The sequence below is a fragment of the Arachis ipaensis genome, chromosome B1, assembly GCF_059453495.1.
Source record: "Arachis ipaensis isolate K30076 ecotype BB chromosome B1, ASM5945349v1, whole genome shotgun sequence".
Taxonomy (NCBI): domain Eukaryota; kingdom Viridiplantae; phylum Streptophyta; class Magnoliopsida; order Fabales; family Fabaceae; genus Arachis; species Arachis ipaensis.
In genome coordinates this window covers 104483204-104499396 of record NC_142436.1, presented here as the reverse complement: position 1 = coordinate 104499396, position 16193 = coordinate 104483204, and the positions used below count along the sequence as shown (strand labels likewise).

At 37.0% G+C, this 16193-nt stretch overlaps 2 non-coding genes across 2 annotated transcripts; both read left to right on the top strand.

Moving 5' to 3' along the window:
- Positions 1 to 822: 822 nt before the first annotated feature.
- Positions 823 to 930, top strand: LOC148577746 (small nucleolar RNA R71). Its single transcript, XR_015904327.1, has one exon. It is a non-coding gene; the product is annotated as a small nucleolar RNA R71 (small nucleolar RNA).
- A 7713-nt stretch (positions 931 to 8643) lies between these two features.
- Positions 8644 to 8751, top strand: LOC148577745 (small nucleolar RNA R71). The gene has a single exon (XR_015903717.1). It is a non-coding gene; the product is annotated as a small nucleolar RNA R71 (small nucleolar RNA).
- Positions 8752 to 16193: the final 7442 nt, after the last annotated feature.

Sequence of the window (16193 nt, the reverse complement as noted above, 5' to 3'; positions counted from 1 at the left end):
TGAGGTCTTCCTCACTGGAAATCACTGCATTTTCCTCCTCTTTAGGTTCGGCCATGTTGAACATATTGATGGCCTTGCACTCTCTCTTTGGGTTCTCTTGTGTATTGCTTGGGAGAGTACTAGGAGGGATTTTAGTAACTCTTTTACTCAGCTGACCCACTTGTGCCTCCAAATTTCTGATCAAGAACCTTGTTTTAGTCATGAAACTGAGAGTGGTTTTAGATAGATCAGAGACTATGGTTGCTAAGTTAGAGAGGCTCTGCTTGGAATTCTCTGTCTGTTGCTCAGAAGATGATGGAAAAGACTTGCTATTGCCAAACTTATTTCTCCCACCATTATTATTATTGAAGCCTTGTTGAGGCTTCTGTTGATCCTTCCATGAGAAATTAGGATGATTTTTCCATGAAGGATTATAGGTATTTCAATAGGATTCTCCCATGTAATTTACCTCTTCCATTCTAGGATTCTCAGGGTCATAAGCTTCTCCTTCAGATGAAGCTTCTTTAGTATTGCCGGATGCAGCTTGCATTCCAGTCAGATTTTGAGAAATCATATTGACCTACTGAGTCAATATTTTATTCTGAGCCAATATGGCATTCAGAGTATCAATCTCAAGAACTCCTTTCTTCTAAGTTGTCCCATTATTCACAGGATTTCTTTCAAAAGTGTACATGAACTGGTTATTTGTAACCATTTCAATGAGTTCCTGGGCTTCTGCAGGTGTCTTCTTCAGATGAAGAGATCCACCAGTAGAGTGGTCTAATGACATCTTGGACAATTCAGACAGACCATCATAGAATATACATAGATGCTCTATTTTGAAAGCATGTTAGAAGGACACCTTCTGATCAATTGCTTGTATCTTTCCCAAGCTTCATAGAGGGATTCACGTTCCTTCTGTCTGAAGGTTTGAACTTCCACTCTAAGCTTGCTCAACTTTTGAGGTGGAAAGAATTTGGCCAAGAAAGCATTGACCAACTTTTCCCAAGAGTTCAGGCTTTCTTTAGGTTGTGAGTCCAACCATATCCTAGCTCTGTCTCTTACAGCAAAGGGGAAAAGCATAAGTCTGTAGACCTCAGGATTAACCCCATTGGTCTTAACAATATCACAGATTTGCAAGAATTTAGCTAAAAACTGATGAGGATCTTCCAATAGAAGTCCATGAAACTTGCAATTCTGCTGCATTACAAAAACTAATTGAGGCTTAAGCTCAAAGTTGTTTGCTCCAATTGCAGGAATTAAGATGTTTCTTCCATAGAAGTCAAAAGTTGGTGCAGTAAAGTCACCAAGAACCTTCCTTGCATCTCCACTATTGTTGTTATTTTTGGCTGCCATAACTTCTTCTTTTTTGAAAATCTCTGTTAGGTCCTCTCCAGAGTGTTGTGCTTTAGCTTCTCTTAGCTTCCTCTTTAGAGTCCTTTCAGGTTCAGGATCAACTTCAACAAGAATGTTTTTATCCTTGTTCCTGCTCATATGAAAAAGAAGAGAATAGAAAAAGAAGAGGAATCCTCTATGTCACAGTATAAAGATTCCTTTATATGAGTAGAAGAATAGAAGAATGAGATAGGGATAGAATGAGAAGAATTCGAACACAGAGAGAGAGAGAGGGTTCGAATTATACGAAGAAGAGAAGTGTTAGTAAATAAATAAAATAAATAGAAAGAGATGAGAGAGAGAGTTTTCGAATATAATTAAAAAGAAAAGAAAATTATTTTTGTTTTTATTTTAATTATTAGTTAGAATTCGAAATTTAAGAAGAGAAATAAAGGTAATTTGAAAACTAAATAAATTAATCAATTAAAAAGATTTTTCAAAAAGTTGTTAGTTAGTTTTCGAAATTAATGAGAGAGAGAACTAATTAGGTGATTTTAAAAAAGATAAGAAATAGTAAACATTTTTTTTTAAATTAAAACAAACAAGTCAAGTGGTTAATTGAAAAAGATTTGAAAATCAATTTTGAAAAGATAAGAAGTTAGAAAAAGATTTTGAAATTAAATTTTTAAAAAGATATGATTGAAATTCATTTTGAAAAAGATTTGAAATGGAAATTAAAAAGATTTGATTTTTGAAATTAAAGTTGATTACTTGACTAACAAGAAACTAAAATATATAATTCTAGAATTTAAAGATTGAACCTTTCTTAATAGGCAAGTAACAACTTGAAATATTTGATTCAAAATATTAATTGTTAGTAATAATTTCGAAAATATGAAATGAAATTAAGGAAAAGATTTTGAAAATTAATTTTGGAGAATTTTTGAAAAACATGAAAGAAAAATGAAAAAGTTTTGATTTTGCAAAAGATTTGAAAAGATAGAATTTTTAAATTAAAATTTTGACTTGACTAATAAGAAACAACTAAATTTTAAAAATTTTTGACCAAATCAAACTAAAATTTTGAAATTTATTAGTAAAATAAAGGAAATATATTATTTTTGATTTTTTTTAATTAATGAAGGAAGAGAAAAACAACAAAATGACACAAAACATAGAAATTTTAGATCAAAACTAATAATGCATGCAAGAACACTTTGAATGTCAAGATGAACACCAAGAACACTCTGAAGATCATGATGAACATCAAGAACATATTTTTGAAAATTTTTAAGAAAAGAAAAACATGCAAGACACCAAACTTATAAATTTTTAATGTTTAGACACTATGAATTCGAAAATGCATATGAAAAACAAGAAAAGACACAAAACAAGAAGAATTAAAGATCAAACAAGGAAAATTATCAAGAACAACTTGAAGATCAAAGAAGAACACATGCAGTTGACACGAAACTTAAAATTTGACACTAGACTCTAACAAGAAATATAATTTTTTTTTTGAATTTTTTGAATACTAAAATTTTTTGTATATTTTTTTCGAAAATAAAAAATAAAAGTAAAAATCTTAAACATAAAATAAAATTACTGGTGCGCAGAAATTGTGATTACACTTTGATTATGTAAAATTCATCGCTCTTTCTTTCCCTGGTAATGGCGCCAAAAACATGATGCCAATACCAAGGTTCACAACTTCGCACAACTAACCAGCATGTGCACTGGGTCGTCCAAGTAATACCTTACGTGAGTAAGGGTCGAATCCCACGGAGATTGTTGGTATGAAGCAAGCTATGGTCACCTTTCAAATCTCAGTCAGGCAGATATAAAATAGTAATGAGGTTTTCGAAATTAATTAATAAAATAGGGATAGAAATACTTATGTAAATCACTGGTGAGAATTTTAGATAAGCGAATAGAGATGCTTTCGTTTCTCTGAACCTCTACTTTCCTGCTATCTTCATCCAATCAGTATTACTCCTTTCTATGGCTGGCTTTATGTGATACATCACCACTGTCAATGGCTACTTTCGGTCTTCTCTCGGGAAAATGATCCAAATGCCCTGTCACGGCACGGCTAATCGTCTGGAGGCATCACCCTTGTCAATGGTTTCATCCTATCCTCTCAGTGAAAATGGTCAACGCACCCTGTCACGGCACGGCTATTCATCTGTCGGTTCTCGATCATGCTGGAATAGGATTTACTATCCTTTTGCGTCTGTCACTACGCCCAGCAATCGCGAGTTTGAAGCTCGTCACAGTCATTCAATCATTGAATCCTACTCGGAATACCACAGACAAGGTTTAGACCTTCCGGATTCTCTTGAATGCCGCCATCATTCTAGCTTACACCACGAAGACTCCGATTAAGAGATCTAAGAGATACTCATTCAATCTGATGTAGAACGGAAGTGGTTGTCAGGCACGCGTTCATAGGGAATGATGATGATTGTCACGTTCATCACATTCAGGTTGAAGTGCGAATGAATATCTTAGAAGCGAAATAAGATGAATTGAATAGAAAACAGTAGTACTTTGCATTAATCTTTGAGGAACAGCAGAGCTCCACACCTTAATCTATGGAGTGCAGAAACTCTACCGTTGAAAATACATAAGTGAAAGGTCCAGGCATGGCCGAGATGGCCAGCCCCCAAAATGAGATCACAGGATCAAAATACAATCCAGGATGTCTAATACAATAGTAAGAGGTCCTATTTATAATAAACTAGCTACTAGGGTTTACAGAAGTAAGTAATTGATGCATAAATCCACTTCCGGGGCCCTCTTGGTGTGTGCTTGGGCTGAGCTTTAACTTTCCACGTGCAGAGGCCATTTGTGGAGTTGAAGCCAGGTTTTGATCCATTTCTGGCGTTCAACTCTGGTTTTTCATCCTTTTCTGGCGCTGAACTCCAGAATTGGGCAGAGAGCTGGCGTTGAACGCCAGTTTGTGTCATCTAAACTTGGGCAAAGTATGGACTATTATATATTTCTGGAAAGCCCTGGATGTCTACTTTCCAACGCAATTAGAAGCGTGCCATTTCGAGTTCTGTAGCTCCAGAAAATCCATTTTGAGTGCAGGGAGGTCAGAATCCAACAGCATCAGCAGTCCTTCTTCAACCTCTGAATCTGATTTTTGCTCAAGTCCCTCAATTTCAGCCAGAAAATATCTGAAATCACAGAAAAACACACAAACTCATAGTAAACTCCAGAAATGTGAATTTAACATAAAAACTAATGAAAACATCCCTAAAAGTAACTATATCCTACTAAAAACATACTAAAAACAGTGTCAAAAAGCGTATAAATTATCCGCTCATCACAACACCAAACTTAAATTGTTGCTTGTCCCCAAGCAACTGAAAATCAAATAGGATAAAAAGAAGAGAATATACTATAAATTCCAAACTATCAATGAAACATAGCTTCAATCATATGAGCGGGACTTGTAGCTTTTTTTTTTTCTTGAATAGTTTTGGCATCTCACTTTATCCATTGAGGTTCAGAATGATTGGCATCTATAGGAACTCAGAGTTCAGATAGTGTTATTGATTCTCCTAGTTCAGTATGATGATTCTTGAACACAGCTTCTTTATGAGTCTTGGTCGTGGCCCTAAGCACTTTGTTTTCCAGTATTACCACTGGATACATAAATGCCACAGACACATAATTGGGTGAACCTTTTCAGATTGTGACTCAGCTTTGCTAAAGTCCCCAATTAGAGGTGTCCAGGGTTCTTAAGCACACTCTTCTTTTGCTTTGGACCTTGACTTTAACCGCTCAGTCTCAAGTTTTCACTTGACACCTTCACGCCACAAGCACATGGTTAGGGACAGCTTGGTTTAGCCGCTTAGGCCAGGATTTTATTCCTTTAGGCCCTCCTATCCACTGATGCTCAAAGCCTTGGGATCCTTTTTATTTGCCCTTGCCTTTTGGTTTTAAGGGTTATTGGCTTTTTGCTCTTGCCTCTTGGTTTTAAGAGCTTTTGGCTTTTTCTGCTTGCTTTTTCTTTTTCTTTCTATTTTTTTTCGCCTATTTTTTTTTCTGCAAGCTTTATTCTTTGCTGCTTTTTCTTGCCTCAAGAATAATTTTTATGATTTTTCAGATTATCAAATAACATGTCTCCTAGTCATCATTCTTTCAAGAGCCAACATATTTAACATTCTTAAACAACAACTTCAAAAGACATATGCACTGTTTAAGCACACATTCAGAAAACAAGAAGCATTGTCACCACATCAATATAATTAAACTAAGTTCAAGGATAAATTCAAAACTCATGTACTTCTTGTTCTTTTGAATTAAAACATTTTTCATTTAAGAGAGGAGATGGATTCATAGGACATTCATAACTTTTAAGACATAGTTACTAACTACTAATGATCATGTAATGAAGACACAAACATAGATAAGCACATAACATAGAAAACGAAAAACAGAAGAAATAAGAACAAGGAATGAATTGGCGTTTCCTTCTTGAGGAACCAAAGATGTCGTTGAGCTCTTCTATGTCTCTTCCTTGTCTTTGTTGCTCCTCCCTCATTGCTTTTTGATCTTCTCTTATTTCATGAAGGATGATGGAGTGCTCTTGATGTTCCACTCTTAATTATCCCATGTTGGAACTTAATTCTCCTAGGGAGGTGTTGATTTGCTCCTAATATTTATGTGGAGGGAAGTGCATCCCCTGAGGTATCTCAGGGATCTCTTGATTTGCAGCCACATATTCTACCACTGAGCTATAGACCCTTGAGATGAATCTTTCCATCTCCCATGACTCGGAGGTGGAAGCCTTTGTCTTCCCTTCCCCTCTTTTAGAGGTTTAGGTGCCATCAATGGTAATGGAAAAACAAAAAGCTTATGCTTTTACCACACCAAACTTAGAATGTTGCTTGCCCTCGAGCAAAAGAAGAAAGAATAGAGGAAGAAGAAGAAGATATGGAGGAGATGGGGGGATGTGTGTATTCGGCCATATGGGTGGGATTGGGTGGGAAAGAGATATTGAATTTTGTAGGTAAGTGGGATGTATGGATGTGAGTGGTGAATGGAAAACAGAAGGGATGATCATGAATGGAGAGAGAGGGTGAGGTAGGTGGGGATCCTGTGGGGTCCACAGATCCTGGGGTGTTCAAGGATTTACAACCTTGCACCAAATTAGGCATGTAAAATGCCCTTGCACACAACTTCTGGGCGTTCAGCGCCAGGTTGGTGCCCATTTTGGGCGTTCAACGCCCATTTGTTGGCCATTTCTGGCGTTGAACGCCAGAAGCATGCTTGTTCTGGGCGTTCAGCACCAGCTCTTCTCCAGGGTGCCATTCTGGCGTTCAGCGCCCAGATGATGTCCATTTTGGGCGTTCAGTGCCCAGACACTGCCCATTTTGGGTGTTCAGCGCCAGAACCATGCTCTGTTCTGGCGTTGAACGCCAGACAGGTGCTTCCTCCAGGGTGTGATTTTTCTTCTGCTGTTCTTGATTCTGTTTCTAAATTTTTCGTTTATTTTGTGACTCCACATGATCATGAACCTATAAAGACATATAACTAAGAAAAATATAGTTAGATAAATAGAAATTGGGTTGCCTCCCAACAAGCGCTTCTTTAATGTCAATAGCTTGACAGTGGGCTCTCAGGGAGCCTCACAGATGTTCAGAGCATTGTTGAGACTCCCCCAACACCAAACTTAGAGTTTGGATATGGGAGTTCAACACCAAACTTAGAGTTTGGTTGTGGCCTCCCAACACCAAACTTAGAGTCTGACTGTGGGGGCTTTGGTTGACTCTGCTTTGAGAGAAGCTTTTTCTGCTTCCTTTTCATGGATGCAGAGAGAGATCCTTGAGTTGTAAACACAAGGTTGTCCTTATTTAATTGAAGGATCAATTCTCCTCTGTCCACATCAATCACAGCTCTTGCTGTGGCTAGGAAAGGTCTTCCTAGGATGATGGATTCATCCTCTTCCTTTCCAGTATCCAGGACTATGAAATCAGCAGGGATGTAAAGGCCTTCAACCTTTACTAATACGTCCTCTACTTGTCCATAAGCCTGTTTTCTTGAATTGTCTGCCATCTCTAATGAGATTTTAGCAGCTTGCACCCCATAGATTTCCAGTTTCTCTATTACAAAGAGGGGCATGAGGTTTATCCCTGAACCAAGATCACACAGAGCCTTAAAGATCATGGTGCCTATGGTACAAGGTATTATGAACTTTCCAGGATCCTGTCTCTTCTGAGGCAATGTCAGTTGATCCAGATCACTTAGTTCATTGGTGAACAAGGGAGGTTCATCTTCCCAAGTCTCAATACCAAATAATTTGGCATTTAGCTTCATGATTGCACCAATGAACTTGGCAGCTTGCTCTTCAGTAACATCCTCATTCTCTTCAGAAGAGGAATATTCATCAGAGCTCATGAATGGCATAAGGAGGTTCAATGGAATCTCTGTGGTCTCTAGATGAGCCTCAGAGTCCTTTGGTTCCTCAGAGGGAAACTCCTTATTGATCACTGGGCGTCCCAGGAGGTCTTCCTCCTTGGGATTCACGTCCTCCTCTCCCTTATTGGGTTCGGCCATTTTGGTTATGTCAATGGCCTTGTACTCTCCTTTTGGATTCTCTTCTGTATTGCTTGGGAGAGTACTAGGAGGGATTTCAGTGATCCTTTTACTCAGCTGGCCCACTTGTGCTTCCAAATTTCTAATGGAAGACCTTGTTTCATTCATGAAACTCACAGTGGCCTTAGATAGATCAGAGACTAAGTTTGCTAAGCTAGATGGATTCTGCTCAGAATTCTCTGTCTGTTGCTGAGTGGATGATGGAAAAGGCTTGCTATTGCTAAACCTGTTTTTTCCACCATTATTAAAGCCTTGTTGAGGCCTTTGATCCTTCCATGAGAGATTTGGATGATTTATCCATGATGGATTATAGGTGTTTCCATAAGGTTCACCTAAGTAATTCATCTCTGCTATTGCAGGGTTTTCAGGATCATAAGCTTCTTCTTTAGAAGATGCCTCTTGAGTACTGTTGGATGCAGCTTGCATTCCATTCAGAATCTGAGAAAGCATATTGACTTGCTGAGTCAATATTTTATTCTGAGCCAATATGGCATTCAGAGTATCAATTTCAAGAACTCCCTTCTTCATAGGCGTCCCATTACTCACAGGATTCCTCTCAGAAGTGTACATGAACTGGTTATTAGCAACCATGTTAATGAGTTCTTGAGCTTCTGCAGGCATTTTCTTTAGGTGAATGGATCCACCTGCAGAAGTATCTAATGACATCTTTGATAGCTCAGATAAACCATCATAGAATATATCCAGGATGGTCAATTCTGAAAGCATGTCAGTAGGACACTTTTTGGTCAGTCCTTTGTATCTCTCCCAAGCTTCATAGAGGGATTCACCTTCTTTGTGTCTGAAGGTCTGAACGTCCACTCTAAGTTTACTAAGCTTTTGAGGAGGAAAGAACTTGGCTATGAAAGCCATGACCAGCTTATCCCAAGAGTTTAGGCTATCTCTGGGTTGAGAGTCCAACCATACTCTAGCTCTGTCTCTTACAGCAAAAGGGAAAAGCATGAGCCTGTAGACTTCAGGATCTACTCCATTAGTCTTAACAGTATCACATATCTGCAAGAATTCAGTTAAGAACTGAAAAGGATCTTCAGATGGAAGTCCATGAAACTTGCAGTTCTGCTGCATCAGAGAAACTAGCTGAGGTTTCAGCTCAAAATTGTTTGCTCCAATGGCAGGAATGGAGATGCTTCTTCCATGTAAATTGGAATTAGGTGCAGTAAAGTCACCAAGCATTCTCCTTGCATTGTTGTTGGGTTCGGCTGCCATCTCCTTTACTTGTTCGAAATTTTCAATCAAGTTGTCTCTGGATTGTTGTAATTTAGCTTCTCTTAGTTTCCTCTTCAGAGTCCTTTCAGGTTCTGGATCAGCTTCAACAAGAATGCATTTTTCTCTATCCCTTCTCATAAGAAAGAGAAGAGAAAAAGAAAAGAAGAGGAATCCTCTATTTCGCAGTAAAGAGGTTCCTTATTGTTAGTAGAAAAAGAAGAAGAAGAAAAATTTGAACACAGATAGAAGAGGGGGTTCGAATTTGGTGAGTGATGTGAGGAAGAGATGTTAGTAGATGAATAAATAAATAGAATAAGATGAGAGAGGGAGAGGATTTTCGAAAATAATTTTTGAAAGAGGGTTAGTAATTTTCGAAAATTAATTTTGAAAAGGGTTAGTAGTTTTTCGAAAATTCAAATAAAAAATAAAATAATTAGTTTAATTAAAAAGAAATTTTGAAAAAGAGGGAGATATTTTCGAAAATTAGAGAGAGAAAGAGTTAGTTAGGTAGTTTTGAAAAAGATAAGAAACAAACAAAAAGTTAGTTAGTTGGTTGAAACAAATTTTGAAAAGATAAGGAGTTGGGAAGTTAGAGAAGATATTTTGAAATCAAATTTTGAAAAAGATAAGATAAGAAGATACTTTTGAAAATATATGATTGAGATTAGTTTTGAAAAAGATTTGATTTTTAAAATCACAATTAATGACTTGATTCACAAGAAATCACAAGATATGATTCTAGAACTTAAAGTTTGAATCTTTCTTAACACGTAATTAACAAACTTGAAATTTTTGAATCAAAACATTAATTGTTATTGTTATTTTCGAAAATTTGAGTTAAAATTAAGAAAAAGATTTTTGAAATTTTCGAAAATAACTAAAAAAAATGAAAAAGATTTGATTTTTGAAAAAGATTTTGAAAAAGATGAGATTTTTAAATTGAAAATTTGATTTGACTCATAAAAACAACTAGATTTTAAAAGTTTTTGAAAAAGTCAAATCTAATTTTTGAAATTTTAAGAGAGAAAAAGGGAAAGATATTTTTTTTATTTTTGAATTTTTATGATGAGAGAGAAAAACAAGAAAAATGATGCAATGCATGAAATTTTTAGATTAAAACAATGAATGCATGCAAGAATGCTATGAATGTCAAGATGAACACCAAGAACACTTTGAATGTCAAGATGAACACCAAGAACATATTTTTGAAAAATTTTTAATGCAAGGAAAACATGCAAGACACCAAACTTAGAATTCTTTAATGCTTAGACACTAAGAATTCAAGAATGCATATGAAAAACAAGAAAAGACACAAAACATGCAAATGCAAAGATCAAACAAGAAGACTTACCAAGAACAACTTGAAGATCATGAAGAACACTATGAATGCATGAGAATTTTCGAAAAATGCAAGATGCACATGCAATTGACACCAAACTTATAACATGACTCAAGACTGAAACAAGAAACACAAAATATTTTTGATTTTTATGATTTTATGATTTTTTTTTGTATTTTTATTTTAAAATTTTCGAAAATCATTTTGAAAAAGAAAAAATAAGGATTCAAAATTTTTCATATGAATTCCAGGAATCTTGTACTCTTTAGTCTAAAGCTCCAATATGAGGGTTAGACATGGCTTAATAGCCAGTCAAGCTTTAGAATGGATTTACATCCATTGAGGTGATTAGTTGAAGACCAATCCCAAAGGAGTTTGGGTATGGCTTTTCAGCCAGATAGGATTCAACATGTTACCATGAAACTCTAGAATTCATTCTTGAAAGTTTTGAAGCCATAGAATAATTTATTTTTTGAAAACATTATTTTTATTTTTTTTTTTTATTTTTTTTTTCAAGAACAAAGGAGAAATTTTTGAAAGATTTTTGAAAAATTTTTGGAAACAAAACAAAAGGAAATTACCTAATCTGAGCAACAAGATGAACCGTCAGTTGTCCAAACTCGAACAATCCCCGGCAACGGCGCCAAAAACTTGGTGTTGTTGCCGGATCAAACTTGGCACTGATGTTACCGGACCAAAAGCTTGCCGAAAACTCGAATAATCCCCGACAACGGCGCCAAAAACTTGGTGCGCAGAAATTGTGATTACACTTTGATTATGTAAAATTCATCGCTCTTTCTTTCCCTGGTAATGGCGCCAAAAACATGATGCCAATACCATGGTTCACAACTTCGCACAACTAACCAGCAAGTGCACTGGGTCATCCAAGTAATACCTTACGTGAGTAAGGGTCGAATCCCACGGAGATTGTTGGTATGAAGCAAGCTATGGTCACCTTGCAAATCTCAGTCAGGCAGATATAAAATAGTAATGAGGTTTTCGAAATTAATTAATAAAATAGGGATAGAAATACTTATGTAAATCACTGGTGAGAATTTCAGATAAGCGAATAGAGATGCTTTCGTTCCTCTGAACCTCTGCTCTCCTGCTATCTTCATCCAATCAGTCTTACTCCTTTCCATGGCTGGCTTTATGTGATACATCACCACTGTCAATGGCTACTTTCGGTCTTCTCTCGGGAAAATGATCCAAATGCCCTGTCACGGCACGGCTAATCGTCTGGAGCATCACCCTTGTCAATGGTTTCATCCTATCCTCTCAGTGAAAATGGTCAACGCACCCTGTCACGGCACGGCTATTCATCTGTCGGTTCTCGATCATGCTGGAATAGGATTTACTATCCTTTTGTGTCTGTCACTATGCCCAGCAATCGCGAGTTTGAAGCTCGTCACAGTCATTCAATCATTGAATCCTACTCGGAATACCACAGACAAGGTTTAGACCTTCCGGATTCTCTTGAATGCCGCCATCATTCTAGCTTACACCACGAAGACTCCGATTAAGAGATCTAAGAGATACTCATTCAATCTGATGTAGAACGGAAGTGGTTGTCAGGCACGCGTTCATAGGGAATGATGATGATTGTCACGTTCATCACATTCAGGTTGAAGTGCGAATGAATATCTTAGAAGCGAAATAAGATGAATTGAATAGAAAACTGTAGTACTTTACATTAATCTTTGAGGAACAGCAGAGCTCCACACCTTAATCTATGGAGTGCAGAAACTCTACCGTTGAAAATACATAAGTGAAAGGTCCAGGCATGGCCGAGATGGCCAGCCCCCAAAACGAGATCATAGGATCAAAATACAATCCAGGATGTCTAATACAATAGTAAGAGGTCCTATTTATAATAAACTAGCTACTAGGGTTTACAGAAGTAAGTAATTGATGCATAAATCCACTTCCGGGGCCCACTTGGTGTGTGCTTGGGATGAGCTTTAACTTTCCAGGTGCAGAGGCCATTTGTGGAGTTGAACGCCAGGTTTTGATCCATTTCTGGCGTTCAACTCTGGTTTTTGATCCCTTTCTGGCGCTGAACTCCAGAATTGGGCAGAGAGCTGGCGTTGAACGCTAGTTTGCGTCGTCTAAACTTGGGCAAAGTATGGACTATTATATATTGCTGGAAAGCCCTGGATGTCCACTTTCCAACGCAATTAGAAGCGCGCCATTTAGAGTTCTGTAGCTCCAGAAAATCCATTTTTAGTGCAGGGAGGTCAGAATCCAACAGCATCAGCAGTCCTTCTTCAACCTCTGAATCTGATTTTTGCTCAAGTCCCTCAATTTCAGCCAGAAAATACCTGAAATCACAGAAAAACACACAAACTCATAGTAAAGTCCAGAAATGTGAATTTAACATAAAAACTAATGAAAACATCCCTAAAAGTAACTAGATCCTACTAAAAACAATGTCAAAAAGCGTATAAATTATCTGCTCATCAATTACCTAATCTAAGCAACAAGATGAACTTGAACAATCCCCGGCAACGGCGCCAAAAACTTGGTGTGGGAAATTGTGATTCACACTTTACACAACTCCGCACAACTAACCAGCAAGTGCACTTGGTCGTCCAAGTAATACCTTACGTGAGTAAGGGTCGATCCCACGGAGATTGTCGGCTTGAAGCAAGTTATGGTCATCCTTGTAAATCTCAGTCAGGCGGATTCAAATGGTTATGAAGTTTTGATAATTAAAATATAAATAAAACATAAAATAAAATAAAGTTACTTATGTAATTCATTGGTGGGAATTTCAGATAAGCGTCTGGAGATGCTTTGTTGCTTCTAAACCTCTGCTTTCCTATTGCCTTCTTCTAACCATGCATACTCCCTTCCATGGCAAGCTGTATGATCCTCTCGGATGAAAAATACCAGGTACGATCTCTGCACGGCTAATCAACTGTCAGATTTCTCGTCTCGGATGAAAAATACCATGTACAGCTACTGCACGGCTAATCATCTGTCGGTTCCCACTAGCATTGGAATAAGACCCTTGTCCTTTTGCACACTGTCACTGCGCCCAACATTCGCAGGTTTGAAGCTCGTCACAGTCATCCCTTCCCGGATCCTACTCGGAATACCACAGACAAGGTTTAGACTTTCTGGATCCCAAGAATGCTACCAATTGGTTATAGCTTATACCACGAAGGTTCTAATCTTAGATTCATATGCTCTGTTGTCAGGAGAGATGATGTGAATCTTTGATTAGAAACCCAAGAGAATATACTCCGGCTGTTGTCCAATGATTACGTTGAACATCATGTAGACCGTTTGTGGTTGTCAGGCACCCGGATCTTAGCTAAGCGAGTAACGAAGATAGTGGGTGATTGTCACAGGTCAACCCTTCATTCTGACTTAACTGAATTAAGTACAATAGTATATCTTGGAGAAGAAGTAGGCATGAATTGAAAGAAAAACAATAGTACTTGCATTAATTCATGAAGAATAGCAGTGCTCCACACCTTAATCTTTGGGGTGTAGAAACTCCACCGTAGAAAATATATAAGTGAAAATAGTCTAGGCATGGCCATGAGGCCAGCCTCTCAAAATGTGAACAATGGTCAGAAGATCAAAAGTGATCCAAAGATGATCCAAAGATATATAATAAATCTTTAAAAGTAGTTTTTATACTAAACTAGTAACCCAGGGTTTACAGAAAATGAGTAACTAAGTGCAGATAGTGCAGAAATCCACTTCCGGGGCCCACTTGGTGTGTGCTTGGGCTGAGCATTGAGCTTTACACATGGATAGGCTGTTCTTGGAGTTAAACGCCAGCTTGGGTGCCAGTTTGGGTGTTTAACTCCAATTCTGGTGCCAGTTTGGGCGTTTTACGCCAGGAAGTTTTAGGCTGGCTTTTAGCGCCAGTTTGGGCCATCAAATCTCGAGCAAAGTATGGACTATTATATATTGCTGGAAATCCCAGGATGTCTACGTTCCAACGCAATTAAGAACGTGCCAATTGGGTTTCTGTAACTCCAGAAAATCCAGTTTGAGTGCAGAAGGGTCAGAATCCAACAGCATCTACAGTCCTTTTTCAGCCTCTGAATCAAATTTTTGCTCAGGTCCCTCAATTTCAGCCAGAAAATACCTGAAATCACAGAAAAACATACAAACTCATAGTAAAGTCCAGAAATGTGATTTTGGAATAAATATTAATAAAAATATAATAAAAAGTAATTAAATCATACTAAAAACTACCTAAAAACAATGCCAAAAGGGTATAAATTATCCGCTCATCAGTCACTCAAGTGTTTAAGGGTTGATTCACTCAATTCCCCCTCCCCCCTAATCATGCTTTCCAAAATTTGTTCTTCATCTAACAATTAACAATTATTCAATGTATGCATAAAATTATCATGAGGTTTTTCTCAAATGCTGTAATGGGACTAGGGTCAAGGTCGGGTCATATATGGTTAAGTGGACTAGAATTTGAATCTTTGATTAACCTAGACTTTCCCACCTATCCTATGATAACCTATACAATTAAGTTCTAACCTAACTACCCATTCTTCACTTTTTCACATAATCATGCATTTTCTTTTCATTTCACAACACTTATGCATTGATCCTTATTGAATTTTGCTTTGAGGCATTTTGTCCCCTTTTATTGTCTTTCTTTTCTTCTTTTCTTTCTTTCTTTTTCTATTTTTTTCTTTTCTTTTCCATATTTTTCTTTTTCTTTTCTTTTGTTTTTCTCATTTTTCTTTCTTTCAAACTATATATAAGAACATCAATGCATAAGGTCTAACATTTGATTAATACATGAGCATGCACCCAATTCCCAAATGTAGAAATATAAAACACCCTTTTATCCCAACCAATGTCCCCAAACCTCCCCAAACTTGAATAATAAGCACTCTCACTAGCCTAAGCTAATCAAAGATCCAAACAAGGGCCATTTATTATTTTTTGCTTTAGGCTTGTAATGTGCTAAAATAAAGAACAATTGGGTTAAGCATAGGCTTAAAATTGGCTAACAATGGAAGGTAAAAGGTAGGCTTATTTGGATGAGTGAGCTGAATGAAATGATGACCTCAATCATATAAATGCATGAATACAAGGAATAATGGACATATATAATTAAACAAATCAAGGATCACAATCATAGAAAGAGAACAATTGCACACAAGAAGAAAAATAAGTGGTTATAAGATGTAGCCACATCATTAGGCTCAAATCTCACATGCTTGTGTTCTTAGCTCAAAAACATGCTTCACAAAATATATAATTCAAGCAAGTTCTACAAAGATTTTCAATCAATTGGGGTGGGGCCCTATAGATAAATTCTTGGAAAATTTCATTGTTTGCCAAACTTATTCTAAATGCATGTTGTGATTTAAAACTTGTAAAATTTCCTTAGTTTATCCCTTCTTTTTCAATCAAACCAAATTTCTTATGTAAAAAGGGTAAACTTGGGTTTCAACAATCCAAAATATTTTTCTAATCACAACTAAAGAGATAAAGCAACTACATAAAGCAAATCTAACTAAAAGTATGAAATATCTACCAACCACGGTGCGAAATGCAACAACTAAAATAAAAGTACCAAAACAACAAATATATATACACAAATCCCAGAAGGTGTAATAAAGCGAAGTGCAAAATACTAAAAATAGCACAAAATAATGATAAATGTCCGAACTCATCACCCAAAATGGCAACTCCACCGACGGTGACGACGGTGACC